We start from the raw sequence: 16371 nt of genomic DNA on the forward strand, positions 1-16371 counted from the left end.
CAGTTTCAGGATGTTTCTTTATAGCAGAATTAATCATCATTTTTATATTACACTAACACCAGTCTCAGATTACCAGACCTATCTCCACAGCGCTGTGGAGGAAGGTCTGGCAACAGGAGCATACACTCCTGGATGGGAGAATAAACGAAAAATGAAAGGGCTGTTCACATTTCTTTAAACCAATCACAAGTGGGCGGAGCTAAGCTCTGGATGCAGCGAGCGTGGCTCTTCAAAACGGTCTCAGAAAGGACCTTGTTTAGGTGGAACATCTACACACTGCAAAAGAAAAACACCACATACAGTATGACAATAAATTAAGTTAGCTGTTCACACAATACAGTAACATAAGTATATACACATTGGCTGGGTACATACTGTAGTTTAAACGTAATTTGCTCTTACCAGTGCATCTTCGTTTTTGTCCATAGCACATCCCTGTGAATAGGTCCCAAAACATCCCAGCTATAGTCAATGTCGTAAACATATCTTTTGTTAATCTTTACAATAATTTCCTGAACGACCCAAGCAGGTGTGCCTTGTTGCATGATCCAAATGTTCTTCAAAACTTTACATTTTCAGCGTGTAACGTTGCCCAAAAGGTTCCAATCAATGTTGCTCAATGTAACTGAGATTTAAAGTAAACAAGGAAATCAGAAAGTGAGGGACATCCGGCAGAATTTCCAGCGGCGCCGGAACTATCCGGTAAATGAACCGTCATCGATCCAGACTATGTTTACGCTAAATGTAAATGACTATGTGTGTTGCTATTGTACTGTTTTCATCTTACTCCAGCTTACTCATGGAAGACATTTCTTGACCAACAGCTGGGCCCAGTAACTGCAAAACTAGCACTGTCTCACACGCATCTGATGGAACAGATGCGCTTCTATTTTAATCAGTCCAGTTGTCTACAAAGGCTATGTAATGCCTGGCGTTTAACTCAAAGCATATATTACAATGATTTAGCGTTGGGTTGGGAGCGCTGCCACAATGCGGGTGACCTGCACTCAATAGTGTGCCAGAATTCATCATGTGTAGACCATCGGAGCACCAAAGCTGCTGCTGGTTTGCTAACGAGTAGCTCACGCACTTCACTAAATCCTAAACAAAACCCAGATTCTTTGATACTTGTGACTAGCTTCGTGCCCAACAAACTTCAACATACAGTATAAGACAGTTTTGAAGTTGGCTGGAAAGTTGTTTTTTTACCCTTGACTGAGGCTAGCTGTCTCCACCTGCTGTCTTCTGCTGTATTCTAAACAGGTCACAGACCTCCATCTGTTTGCTCAGCCCTCATGTTCACATTGTTTTCATGTCACCGGGCAGCTGTTTTGGGCCGAAACTCTAGAGAATCCACTGTACAATACGCTTGTCCAGCACCAAAAGGCAACATAAATTCAGCAATTTATATCACAAAGTAGGCTAGACATTTTGGGTCCATTACATTTCCATGCTTAATATACATAGACATTGGTTTTATTTTTCAAATTGTCTTTGGGTTAATTTTACCAGCAGCAGCAACAGTAAATTTTATTCTAGACGTCTCACTGGGCGTCGTCCTGTACCTCAAAAGGTCCCAACCGCAGGTCTCAACCACCATCTAGACCAACATCACCTCAGGACCTGTCCTCGGTCCAGCTCTGCCGTCCAAGCCAGTGCCACTGCACGTCGTCCTGCGCACCCAAAGGGTGCCTACGCAGTTTCTGACCGCCCACTAGCCATCCACCACCTTTGGTCTCTTACACATGTGAATTCCCTTGTTCTCAGTCCCAGAAAACATGTAGCTCACATCTCACCTGATAAGGAGTTGTGCCTCAGGTGCGTTTGGAGGTGTCCTTGTATTGGAATGTGAACCTATTTGATTCTAATCAGCACCTAATTATTTAAAGGCAAGCACAGTGGAAATCTGATGAAGCAAAATGCAAAACGTGTAGTTTGCTCTTTTTGTTTTTATTGCAATCTGATAATAGTGTAAGATTATCCTGGCGTGCACTTTGATTTTTTTTTTTTTGGTTTTGTTTATTGTGGTTTACCATGCAGCAGCTGGTACCCAGGAGGGGAGCACTGTGCACATATCGTAGTGTATCTTCAGTTTTTTTAAAGTTGATAATGCTCCAGGTCTTATAGATGTGACTGTAGACAGATATTTGCTAACATGTTCACCATATCAGCTTCATAAGGTGATAGACATGTCAGTGTTGTATTTACAGTAAAAGAAGTTTGTGTAACAGCCAGGGTTCACAGAAAAACAGTAAAAAACACCATGATGGGTAACTTTCAGTTTTTTTATTATCAAACAGACACACATTATAAAAAGTCTATCTATGGGGTGCCAAGGTAGCTCACTTTGCCACAGCCGTCGCAGGATCAACTCTGACCTGTTTGCTGCATGTCTTTCCCACGCTCTCGCCCTCTTTCCTGTCTTCAGCTGTCCCATGTAGTGAAGGCCTAAAGTCACCAAAAAAATAAACTTTAAAAAGTCTATCTATTGTCTCACCATAATGGCTTCCTGAACACACATTTTACACAACAACTAAAGGAGTAACTTGATTCAACTTTCCTACTTTTAGAATACCCTACTTTTGTGTGTGTATGAGTAAGTGTGTACCATGTGTATACCATGAGTATGACTGGGACATGTGTGTGTGTGTGTGTGTCAGAGTGAGAGACAGAGAGGGAAAGAAATCGCCCCTCGGGGCTAGACCCACCACATTAGTTAGTAACCACACAGCATGTTGGCCAACACTAACAGCTGCAACGCCTCGGTGATTTTAATGCTCAGTTAGACACCATCTTCCAACCACCACACCCAAAGCTAAAGCAGCCCAAAATCCCCTATTTCTACCTCTCTCTCCATCTTGCACTTATTCTCAATCTGCACGTTCCAGGTAACGCAACACTGACAAGGCACACATGGATCGAGAGTGCTTCTTTTTTGTCGCTCAGCGCTAACATCATCATCGACATTTATCATGACAGGTCTGAGCTCTCGGGCTCTCCAAATATAGATGCAGTACTCACACCGCATTTGCAAAATTGTTGTTTCCATATGTTTGGAGCTGAAAGCAGTACGTAAGCAAGACAGATGTTGCATTAGCCTCTCGGCCTGCTAGCGCTCCCAGTAGGTGGAAACATACTGTTGTCAAAGGTCCAGACAAAAAAAAGAATTTTCTGTACCTCACTGTACGTGGGAATGCTTTTTGCATTATATTATGTAAGTGATAAGAGGATACATTTGATATGACCGGATGGTACTGTATGTGATTATTGTGGCGTAAAGTGAGCACAGTACAGCTTCAGGCTACTTATTAGTTTATACTGATATGTAAGAAATACTGACATTACATACATAGATGCAGTTACATAATAATTTTAGTCATATCGTCTACATGGCGTGAGTATTCTGAAAATAGCTGGCCTTATGGGCTGAACCTCTTCTTCCACTCTTGGATATTTCATTGTCATTGTGAGAAGTTTCTCAGCACTTTGGCCGATGTATTGACCAGAATCGATGGTGACAATCAAGTCAAACAGAAGAGGAATGTTAATCTCATGAGACAAATACTACAATGACCAATCAGATAATCGGATTAATAGGGGGCAGGAAAGTGCTGCCCCGCATTAGCCCCTCGGTCTGAGCATGAACAAACGCACAACTGTTTGGAGATGTTATCATCAAAATCATATGCTTCCTCTATTCCTCCTCTGGCTTGTTGTCATGTGGCATGAGGCCAGGAAAAGCATTAAACAAAGCTTGACTATGGGCCAATGCAGGAACATTTCAAGCAACCTTGAAAAGTATCTCTATGAAAAATTCTCTGAAACACAAATAGGTGATTTGAATATGCGCTTGAGCTATGTCATGCATGTATTGAAACCAGGCTGTAGCCCGATTGAAGTGCTAACGTCTTCCAAATGTGCTGTGACACACTGCAGATGACATCATGAAAGCATAAACCATTTTGTGTTGGAGCCCTCCACAGTGGAAAGTCCCTCTGTTTCTGGTGAGATGTGAAAGCAATGATCACAACACTGCGTATAACACTCACCTCTGACTTCAGCTACCTCCAGAGAGGCTGACCAATCACACAGGCATGTTCCCACCGATCTGGATCTGTGTGTGTTTTTGGCTGCTTTAGTGCATGCTTATGTTTTTACATGCATGTGGGTGTGTGTGGACATACTGTACATGTGTGTACAAATACACACGTACTGTGTGTGTGTGTGTGTGTGTGTGTGTGTGTGTGTGTCTTCCCAGAGTCTGCAACAGGTGCAGCTGATTAACTAATCCCCCTCTCTCTTAGAGGAATTTTGCAAGAGGAAAAACTCCACTCCGCTCCTCTCCCAGTGGGAACGTTTGCTTTTCGTCCATTTGGCTTTGGTCCAGATAGAAAAGAGAGATCTCAGCTGCTCTCTGGACAGATGCTCCTCATCCATCAGCCTCTAGAACTCCAGGCGCAAAGCGTCCATTATTGGTTGTCACTCTGAGGATATTACAGCTTTTTAATGAACTTGAGCAACAAATTCCGAAATAGAGCGTTTTAAGGTGCTTTACTAACAATATAAATCCTTATATTCCAAGGTTTGTTCAATAATGTAAACCAGATTTTTTATTGGATCCTATGTTAATCAGCATATTACCATTACTTACCAAAATAAATCCAGCATTTGACACTTTACACTAAAACGGTAATAGGAATGACATTGCTAATGCAACCACTCCTGCTTGTGCCACTGTATAGTTTTGCTACAACAATAGCAAAACTATAATGCATGCTTTGATTTGACAAAAAAACAAAATCTTATGGTCCACTTAACACTTACATAAATATTACTTATTTTCAGCTTTCTTCATCAGTCAGTTTTTGTAGTTGCCATGGCTATGTTATATCTCGCTTGTTTAATCCATTTTAAATGATGCATTGTGGTTTTACAAGGGGGTTATACTACTTTTTGGTTTGGGGCAGTGACTTCCTGGAGTTTTGTTGGCAGAACAGAAGTGGCACCAAGCCGAGAATTAAGAAGTAAATTTTGTATTTACATAGCTGTCAAACTCTTCCTTTAATTATGTTGTGTTGTGTTGTTACTTTATCACTGGACCAAGCCTATCCAGGTGCTCTCATGCATAGATATCAACATTCGATCAATTAATTGGTTTGTTTTTTGGAACGTTCAGCATCATAAGATGAGATGAAATGAAACGTAGATAAAGTAGCATGTAATAATTCATCTCCCATTCATCCATCCAGGCAACAAGTCACAGAGCAGTGTTGGCACAGCAAGGACTTCTAGCATCATACAACACCAGAATCATAAATATAAATATGTGTGCAAGATTTCACATTCTATGAGAGTTCCTTAAAGAATGACAAAAGGTGGGATGATGTGGAGGGAAATTAATGACTTTGATGATAATCCAAGGCCTGGGAATAAATGGATAAGCAGAGTGCCTAGACACACAAATGGCTGTTAAATTAACCTACAGCCCTGTCATTCATCAAGGTGATGTAAGGAGGAGTGTTTTAGTGGATAGTTTTCCTCCTCCAGCTCCTTTTCTGGTTTCTTCTTCTCTTATCATAATAATGCCTCTCTTTGTTCTTTCCTCCCACTGCTTCCTCCCCCTACTTCTTCCTTACTTATTGTAGTACAACTGCTGGTGAAAATGTTACATGAATCCAGCTGTGGTTCAAGAACACTCCCTCCATAAATGGTAAAATAAACATGTTCTCGTGATTACAACACTGGCCACAGAATGATAGTAATATAATGTCTCCACTGTGATAAGCTGTAGTGTGAAAAAAAATATGAAGTGTTCTTTTGGCAAGATATCAAGTGATGATATGTGTAATATCACAGAAACTGCAACTTTCCCACAGAAACCGTCCAATGAGATTTCATTTGCCCATTTACCGAAAAGGACATGTAAGACCTGCATTGGTTTGGCCCAATTGGTAATAGCTGTTTCATGTTGTAAGTGCCACATGAAGGACAGCGTATCATCAGCATATAATTGTCAGCCTAACTGTAAAACCTTGATATGCTTGAAGTAAACATTGCAAACACAAATGGTTATCTTTAATCTGCATTTATTGTTTTTTTATCAGCTGGGGGCAGAAGAACAATCTGACATGATGTAGTAAAACCATAACTTTTTCAGTCTTCTAAAACCCAGTTCTGACAAAATATTTGCCAGAAGACAAGTTGAAACTTGCAAATACCTTACGTTCTAAAACCAGCCACTTGCTACTTGACAAGTTGAGTCAAAGTCAAAGTCTAAGTATCTTTATAAGTCTACCTAAGGAGAAATTTGTTTTGGACACTAGGTAACATTGCTGCAAGAGAAACAACAGACACACAACAACAAGCACAGGGTTCAAACAATTAGAAGACAAATGTACACTAAACCTATGAGTTACTCAAAGAGCTGTGCAAATTACAGATTACAAATTATCATTTTCTATAGTAAAAGTCACCGGCAACACAATCAGCTGGCTTGAGTCAAGCTGAGACGGGCCAGTTCAGACCACTGCAACTTTTCCCTGCAACGGTTTAAAATAGTTTTGTCTTGTCGCAAAGCTTGTGTTTAACTGGGCTTTACTCTTAAGCTTGTGAAAAATAAAGTGTGTCAGATTTAGTAGCTACACTCATTATTTCAGTGTAACAGATACATACTTAAAGAACATTTAGGTTAAGTATTGGATTGGACTCTGGCAGATCCATCCATCCATCTTCGACCGCTTATCCGGTATCGGGTCGCGGGCAGATACCCTGGCAGATACCCATTGTTAAAGGAATTGGTTTAAAAGTGCAACTAACAAATTGCTTTACAATTGCTCTTGTTTGCAATTTAGATCTTGTTTGCTAAAAATATCAGTAAATGGGCCTGTTAAATGCACTCAGACTAAAGTATCCAGTAAATGTAAAACAAAAGAGGTAAATTAAGCTAGAAAGTGCTAAAAATAAGTTTTTTCAAGTTTGTCACAGGTGCCCTCTTTAACCCTATACATAGTCATTACAATATCTTTCAAACAATAGCAGTAGGACTTGCACTGTCGTCTGGAAGACTCATCTGGTTCTTAGGTAAGGTGCGTCCCAGTCCTCCCTGTTTCCATCCTGACCACATGTCTTTTTAATTTACATTGACATTTCTTGTCAGTGAGGTGTGGAACTGAGAGTCTTGTCATGAGATTTCAGCTCGGGCCGGTTGTTTGGTCTCACCAGTGTTCCCACCTTTCAGCAGAAATCAACAAAACTTCAGAAAAAAAAACAGCAGGTACGCATGTTCTTGTCACATGACATGGATGACTGAAAACTTCAACACACCAGTGGTATTGTTAAAGCCAGATTTGTACCATGTGCTCCGTCTCTCCCTGTCTGATGTTGTGTATCTGTTACGTGCCACCAAACAAGCCAGAATCTTTCGATTGATTTGCCAAAATCTTTGTCACTATTTTGCTTTTCAATGTGCAGTCTGTGTACTGTTTACTGGTACCAGCTATACTTTTAGCAACAAGGTAGGAAAAGGGTTTTCACATAGGAAAACAGGAGTTTGCATTCATTCCACAAAAAAAACATCCTTCATTCTGTTTTTATCATCTTTCGTCTGCTTTTGCACTTGAATGACAGAGGGCTTGGCTTTGCTAGCTGGACACATGTTGCAAATATTATTTCACTAAAAGTGCTTTCTGTATCTTTTAATGCAGGACACATGCAAATATCTTTATCTTATAGAAGTTGTTTTCCATCAGTGAAAACCCCCAGATACCCTTTTACATAAACCTCTTATACATAAGAGCTACATTCTGATTCTCAAAAGCCAATGGAGAGGCTGATATTGAACGATAATCTTCTCAGGTATGGTCTTGTGTGTTTCATCATCGCTCAGAATGACTGAGGCGGTGATTTATTGATACTGAAAGTCATAAATGTATGTATGACTTCTGAGTGTATTGTTCCAAAGTTGTCCAAGGGGATGTTTTCTGACAGAATAAAAAGAATGTTAGATGGCTTTACAATGGCAATATAAGGATGAGCAAGACCCTAAATCTACGGTACTCGTCACAGAACAGCTTGTATAGATTGTGACAGCTGACACTAGTGGTAAATTTTTAAATATCTCAACAGTTTTTGAAAACTACAAGTAACATGTCCAAAGCTTGTTATTCTTGGAAGAGTGTATAGCTTCTGAACTACACAATCTCCACCAACACCAATACTCTTAATACTCCTGTTCATGAACATACAGCTCTACATTGACTGCGGATGAAAAAAAATTGACGGGATGAGAAAATCAGCGTGTCATTTCAAGGATATGAGAAGAAATACTGCTGACGGATATCCACCCACTGGTCCGCTAGGTGTGCCAAAGTGGATGAGAAAACACTCAGTGATGCATTAAACATGTGAACTACAAGGGCTACAAAACCTGTAACATCTGACAAATCACCTTGTCATTGATGTCAAGTTTGAAGCCGACAATTATTACGGACCTCTGCCGATTGGTTCACTGCTCATGATTATCTTTTTTCCATACAAACTGCTGCTAGAAGAAACATAAATCACATCAAGCTTTCTGAGAAAGACAATATATCCTGGTGTTGACACGCAAAATCAGGATCATTATTGTGTTAAAGCAATGACCAATATATAGTAATGAACTGAATATTAATTTAAATGAAGAGTCGTGTTGAAATATCACTTTCACTGCATCACATTAAGTTGTCTATGTCTCCCAGTGGTTACTGTCAAGGAAAACCTAGAACATCATGGGTTCAACAGACACACACTTGAGGCCTGTTCCAGGAAAAATGCCTGTTGGATCACCTAACATTACAACATACAATTGTGAATTGTAAAGACATTTTGTTTTGTAGGACTTTATCTGGTTTTCTGATGTGATTCATACATGTAGGGAAAGATAACTTGTGAGAAATACGGTGGGGAAGAAAGAAATGCTAAAATCATGTAAACTGGGCTATCATTCTTAAAGTCTGCTCTGTGAAGATTTCCCTTGCTATCAAGCGCTTAGTCCCCAATGTCAAACCTTCTGTAAACACCTGTCTTTATACCTAGATAAAGTAGCGCCGCCTATTCCATTAGGGTGAAGGCAGTCTGCTCTCAGTAAGTTGAGGTGGCCCCAGAAAGCCCATTTATCAGCAAAACCAAGACCCTGTTCACTACAATAACCCAACTGGCCAGCCAGCAGTTCAGTCAAGTAAGCCTACTTTACATTTCATCATTACCCTTCACAGGTAGGAGACCTGAGACAATTAATCAATGCTGATTCCTCAGTCTTGCTAGGAGAGGTTCTGTGATCTCTGATTGCTTCATCGTTAAGAAAGGGTTGTCGAGCTTATATTAAATTATGATCACTGCAAACACCACCATGCACTTGTAAAACTGTTTTGCATCACTCCCATTGAGATTATAAAGACAAGCAAAAGACACAGAATTCGGTTCCAAAAAAGTATAGCAAGTATGAAAAATAATTCCCTTCAACGTCAGAAACATACTAGGGCACTACAGCAACTGCTACTTAGTCTCCAAGTAGATTAGATGAGATTTCACTTCATTATCTTTTTAGAAAAAAGCAGATGGGCCACTTTCTGGCAGAACAACCTTGCATGTTTTGCAGAAATCACATCCACAGAGATTACACTGATGATTGGATGGAGATCTCACAAACTCTCAGTCTATACATTTGTGATTATAATAGTAAGAGGAATGAAAACAGCTGCTTCAAGACCGGATGGATGTATGGAAGGATGGACGGACAAATGGAAGGACGGACAGAGGGACGGATGGAATTGTTATCTAATCTTCACATTTCAAATTAGGACCCTGACATGTTCTTTCCATCCCCACTTGAATGATTAGATCTCAGAAACCAGCTGAGGCCTGACTGATGGCAAGTGTAGCCAGGCTGAAATGAAAATGCTTCTGGTAATGGGTAAGAAAACGAAAAGAGAGACAAACAAGGAGACACACAGAGAGATGATCTATTAAAATGCAAATGAAAGAAAGACAGGCATCCTAACAATGTGCTAACCATCTTGAATTCAAATCAAGAGCCACTGCAAAGTAGTTCTAGCTCTGCTGAACACCTTGGTCAACTTATGAACCACTGATGGAGATCATCCAATCAAACAACTCTGATAACAGTATAAGGTGATTACCCCCATACTTAATTTTTTTTTAATTTTATTGGTTATAAGCTTTAAGATAACATTTGTAATGAAAGTAAGCATAAATAAGGCATGCCAGTTCCAGCTAATACAATAAGCAGCCTTGTAAATCATAATCAGGTCATTGAGAATCAGTGCAAGTGCTAACTGTTTGACAGCCAGATCGATCCAATCTTCCTTTGTTTTTCAAAGCTGACAGACTAACACCTTCAAATTTTAAAAGACTTTTAGACTAATTTATTTTCATAGAGCCACTATTTTCCAATGGTTACTAAGAAGTGTCCATGTCATTTAGTTTGCAATATATCTGTGTGTGATTGGCAGTAAAAACAAATAAATCGAACTAATAATGCATATTTCTAATTGCCCTCTTCAGATCATAGAAACGAAATCCTCATGCCTTGCTTGTAATCATAGATAGACAGCCGAACGGATCTTTTGGAAACTTGGGCTTAGCAGAGCAAGCTGGGAACACAACATTAACGGAGCTGATTTGATGAAATTAAGTTGACTTGTTAACAGACATGGCAAAACATAATAGAAATCATACCCCCTTCCTGTAAATCAAATGACAAAATGTATTTGAAGACAATGTGCTCAAAGAAAGACTCCTTTTGTTTAAGTTCATGTCTTTGTAAATACAATCCCTTGCATTTGTAAAAGTTTTAGTTTTTTTCTACAAACATGTCACCCTCCATATGTGACTGGAACATCAGGTCTCCAAAGAGACAGAGGGCTGCTAATGCTCCACTCAATCTGCCTCATTGGACTGTATGTAAACATTAACCTGCAGAATGTTGGACCAGACTGTAGTCCGAGGTCACACGGGGTTCAAGCCTTTGATCATCCACCAATAGTAAGATCAGCACAGTCAGCTGCCAGCTGAAATAGTCTGACGAGTTGCAGGTAGTCATGTAAACAAAGAAACCCAGTAAAAACCGATCCATATAAGACCAAGAGAAGCCGCTCTGTCAATAAACAGTTGACGCAAGAAGTCATTTCTGCTCCAACATAAAAGACCAAAATAATTCAACCACCAATCACTGTACATGTCTGAACACTCAGGGTGTAATGTTTCAAGAATCAATGCATAACTGCTCAATGAATTGTGATACCTTACTATAAATAGAAACCAAAGGGACCTTAGTGAAGCAACATTTTCTTATTGACATTCACTCTTCTTTTCCAGCTTTCATCATTCCAGCTGTTCTGACGTTCTCACTGCAACTGTGTCATTGGCTTTAGGCTTTTCCTTCGCTTTGTTTTTTTCCTTTTTGTATGTCTTTGATTTGTTTCTTGCTGCAACACTTCATTTACCCCATTAAGGAAATACAGTCTTATCTTATGAAGTTTTTTACAAAATATATATTTAGATCATATAATATAAATACACATTATTTCTCCTAACAATACTATACTTGTACGATTTTTTTCTTTGTTTCTTCCTTCAAATGAAATTGCAGCCGCACCTTAGTTTTTTGTGTTTACCTTTAGTTTATGCAATTTTGGTTATTGTTAATTAAATAGTTTTAGTGTTGCTGAGATATATCTGACTTGATCATTGCATATAGCAAAACAACAGGAAGTAAAACTAGACATAACAAAACAGAAAACCCAGACTGTCAAAATAAAACAGGAAACAGAATAGACACACATGGGACGACACTAGAAACTAGACATGACAAGGGGAGCAAACACGGACTACGACATGTAAACAGAATAATAAACAGGTAACAAAACACAGAAGACAAGACATAACACCAAAACCATAACACTAAATATGGCTTAACTGAAGACAATGTAGTCATGTTTCTGCCATTGCCATTGCCATTGCTGTTGCAATGCTTTAAGATGCAATTTTAATAATTTCAATTCACGTCTTAAAACCATGAGTCATGATGTGAATTGATGTTGACCTCAGCTATGAGCTGTTGGCCCCTCAGGGCTTCAGTGGCATCAGGTCCGACCACTTCCCGGCCCCTAGGTTGACTCACTGTCAGTTAACCAAGCTCCCATTTTGCACCTTCCTCCACGGAGAGAGAGCATTTTGGAAATGATTGTACAGTCCCTGGAGCCCGGAGGTGTGTGCGTGTGTGTGTGTGTGTGTGTGTGTGTGTGTGTGTGTGTGTGTGTGTGTCTGTGTGTGTGTGTGTGACTTTGACTGTGTTAAACACGTGTTTGTGTTTCACACAGCATACACAGAGTCCAAGTGCATATTTCTTTCACCGCCCTGGAGGCGTGTGGATGTGGATGTTATGTGTGTGCTTGTGTTTTGTGTGTGTGGCTCAAAGACACACCACCAACACGCTAACTGAGTGTGAAGGCGTGCCATATGAGTCCCATGTGTGCGTTTTCATTGCCCGCGTTGTTTAGAGGTCTGTAGAATGGCGGAACATGTCTTGGCAGCACTTGGAAGGCAAGGATGGTATATTTCCTATTTGTTTCAGAAAATCAGCAACTCATGCAACAAATGTATCTCTATTGGCTTCATGTGAAGGCATACAGAGAGTGATGTTGCTGAGACAGCTGCACATTAAGCATTAAACCTGAAAAAGGCACAATCATACAAGACGAGCAGGAGGAAGGCCCTGAAATCTAGATAGAAGCATTGTTCGGATGAAGGCAATATGATAAAAAGCATGATTAACATTATCATTTAACTGTTAAACAGATAGCTAATTGTATTAATCACAGATATATTAGAAAAAGGATCAATGACAGCACTTCTTTACAAAACGAAGTGACGATTGTTTGTCGGAGATGGGTTTAAAAGAACTTGAGGGAATACGCTTTGCTTTCTTTCAGAGGGTTAGATGAGAAGATTGAAGCCTCTCTCTCTGGAGCCCATGAGAAGCTCTGTAAGGCACGAGCAGCATAATTCAGTGTTGGTTCATTGCTTCATGCAACAACTCTGATATTGCACATTATTTTGTCATACATTTTTAGAAGAATTATTGATTATATAACCTAAATAGAGATTATGAATATGCCAATTGACCAGTATACATAAACAGTTTGAGGTCAAGTTGAATGAGCGGATCCATACTGGTTCGGTGCGCCAGGCAGCTGAACAGAAATAGAAACATGGCTCAGAAGGAAAGGAAGAAGATAACTATTGCAAGGTGATGTAGATTATTTTTGCGAGGGAACCTCATTACCCTCATTTAAGAGTAGGCTTGAGACTTTTCTCTTTGATAAAGCTCATAGTCAGGGCTGGCTCAGGACAGTCCTGAACCATCCCTTAGTTACGCCTAGACTAGGGGGACTTCCCATGATGCACTGAGCACCTCTCTCTTCCTCCTTCTCTCCGTCTGTGTGCAACCTCATTCCATTAATGCATGTTACTAACTCGACTTCTTCCCTTTCCCGGAGTCTTGTGTTCTCTCGCCCTCAGAGTCTTGCCCTCTCCTCTCTCCTCCTATGCTTCCTACAGGTGTTTCTGGCTCTGGAGCTGTGGTTGGAGTCACCTGCTGCCTCCATATTCCTGCTCGACACCCTCTGCTGCAATTCTCTCTCTCTCTCTCTCTCTCTCGATCTCTCTCTCTCTCTCTCTCTCTCTCTCTCACCCCCGGTAGAGGCAGATGACCGCCCACCCTGAGCCATCGTTCTGCTCAAGGTTTCTGCTTCTTGAATGAAGTTTTTCCTTGCCTCTGTGGCCTAGTGCTTACTCTTGGTGGGAACTGTTGGGTTTCTGTAAATAACATCACAGAGTACGACCTACACCTGCTCATTTATGAAAAGCGCAAAGAGACAACTGTTGTTGTGATTTAGCGCCATATAAATAAAATTGAATTGAATTGAAATTGAAGCTAAAACTGCCAAAAGTAGTCCCCAAAGTGCGGGGTTGATGATTTTTTTTTCAAACAACAAAATACTTTTACTCATGTCAACTTGATAAGCCTCTGAAACATGAGCATAGGGAATGTCAAGGGGAAAACAGCCTAAATGACTTTAAATTTACAGATATTTAACCATATTTTGGCAGTTTTAGTCAATGATGCACACTGAAAGGATGTCATTGTTCCCCCACCTTTTTTTGTTCAACATGACCTCAATGTCTGTAACAAAGTCCTAATGACAGAATCCAGCACAGGCAGCACTGTTAAATTCCCCATTTATAGAAGTTTGGTGTGGTTTGACAAATGGAGGCTTTTTCCACCATGTCTCACACAGCTCGGCAGTGAAACAATAACAAATAAAGCGCAAGCCAATTACACAGGCAGGGCAAATTAATTAGGCAGAGGAGGATTCTGGTTACAAATAGAGCTGTGGAAGTTGTTTTCACAGCTCAGCGGTTTAGCTGCATTGCGACAGCGAGGCAGAGAGCTGGTTACCAGCAAACAACTGGCTGGATTGGGAGTCAACCCCCACCTGCTGTTGTTGCTCTTTTCTTCTCATTTGTTTCCCGCATTCCTCAATCTGACTCAAGGTCAGAATTGACTTATATTATTTACTACCTTATTGTTTTTCTTAGTGATAGTGGCATTAAATATCATCGTAAATGTTCAACTCCACAACCATGAACAAAAAATAGGACATCCCTTAACAGACCATGCTCACTGTTTCAAGATGCAGCCCTGTGTTATGATGAAGATACGTCTAACCCTGGACAGAAGGATCCCTGAATCTCTGCTTCATCCCTCCTTCCACAGCCTCCTTTCAGCAGTAACAGGTGGATCCCTGTTAGGTTAACATGTAGCGCCTCCCTGTGGTCTCTTAAGAAGTGGACACTGAACCAGAAGTTTGCTTGTGCTCCCATCTACAGGTGAAGGATTCACACATCGTACACATTCCCTGAAATGCCCTAAAATCAATAGACCATACAGTTGGTTTTATATTGGGTGTGAGAGATGTAAAGATAGAACAATGCATGTAATTGTGTTCTGGATGTCATGACTATATTAATCATTAAAATACATTACACATCTCCAAATGACAAATGCTAGACAATGCAGTAATACAAATTGACAGAAGAAACACCAGAGCCTAGTGACTTCCACTCACGTGTAGTATTAGATCTATCATATATGTGATTAAATATGTATACGATTTGAACATGCCTTCCCATTAGCCACCAGAGGGAACTGTAGAGCAGTGTTACTGAAGCTTGGACAGTGGATTCCTTAATTTAATTGATCTAATGGATTCATAAAAAGGCTATATCTGTATGTGGTTAAAGCAAGGAAAATGGCTGTCATCAGCTGTATTTTGTAACTCCAGCAACTTTAGAACAGGTAATATCTAAAGGCATGACATCAGTCTTAGATACACCATTAAAAGAGAAAGCTTCTAAAAATTCAGCTTCTTGCCTTGTCAGAAAAAAGCAGTGGAATAACTTCAATGAAAAGGGCACACAAGTTCTTGTTTTTGTCCTTGTTTTGCCAGTAATCTAAAGAATTTACATAAACTGATTTCAATACCTTCAACAGATTGATTTGGAAAAGGAGTCCACAGACTGTCAAGCTGTTTTTTTCTGGCCGAGCACAGTGTCCCTGGTTGATTTTTCTAATGTGTTTGTTTTTGTGCCAAGACCAAATCCTAATGTCTCCTAAAAAAGCAGATAATAAGGCCTCCAAATATAGATCAAACTGTTAAAGGTCAGTAAAAACACCTTTTTTGGGGTTTTGCCTTAGGATTTGTCCATTGAAGGGCAGTCAGCTCAAACAGGTCTTCAGAGCTGCAGGCCAGTTTGTGTGTCTGCATTTTATTATGTAAGAGAGAAAAGAAAACAAGAATTTGACGGGGATTGAAGGTGGAAAACAACCAGGGGCCAAAGCTTGTGTGTGTGTGTGTGGGGGGGGGGGGAATGAGAGGAAATTGCATAACATGTGGAGGACGAAGAACATGTGGTTTCTATGTAAATCAGCCGGTGCTGCAGACTGCCGCTGATGTGAAACCAATCTTTTAATTCCTTTACTGTTCACAAGAACTGTGTCTGCACGCTGCCGGTCAGAAGGCCGCGTGGGTGCCGTCTGATCAGCTCTGTGGTGTGGACCAAGATAGAGGTCTCCAAATGACACCACTGCTTGTTGACTGTTTACGTCATTATTTTAAGAACGTGGTTATTTGTTTGATTGCTTCTACATACACAGACTGTCGCACAAAAGCAGTCGGTTTGGACCAGTCTGACTCAAAAACTATCTTGCCTCAAGTTCCATTTAGTAGATCCTCTGCAGCTTTCAGACAT

General features: G+C 40.3%; 1 long non-coding RNA gene across 1 annotated transcript; it reads left to right on the forward strand.

The window, feature by feature from the left end:
* The first annotated feature begins 616 nt into the window (after positions 1 to 616).
* LOC117941899 lies at positions 617 to 14288 on the forward strand. The gene is made up of 3 exons (XR_004656001.1): positions 617 to 731; positions 4261 to 4270; positions 14278 to 14288. It is a non-coding gene; the product is annotated as an uncharacterized LOC117941899 (long non-coding RNA).
* Positions 14289 to 16371: the final 2083 nt, after the last annotated feature.

This window comes from Etheostoma cragini, chromosome 3 (assembly GCF_013103735.1).
Source record: "Etheostoma cragini isolate CJK2018 chromosome 3, CSU_Ecrag_1.0, whole genome shotgun sequence".
Lineage (NCBI taxonomy): Eukaryota > Metazoa > Chordata > Actinopteri > Perciformes > Percidae > Etheostoma > Etheostoma cragini.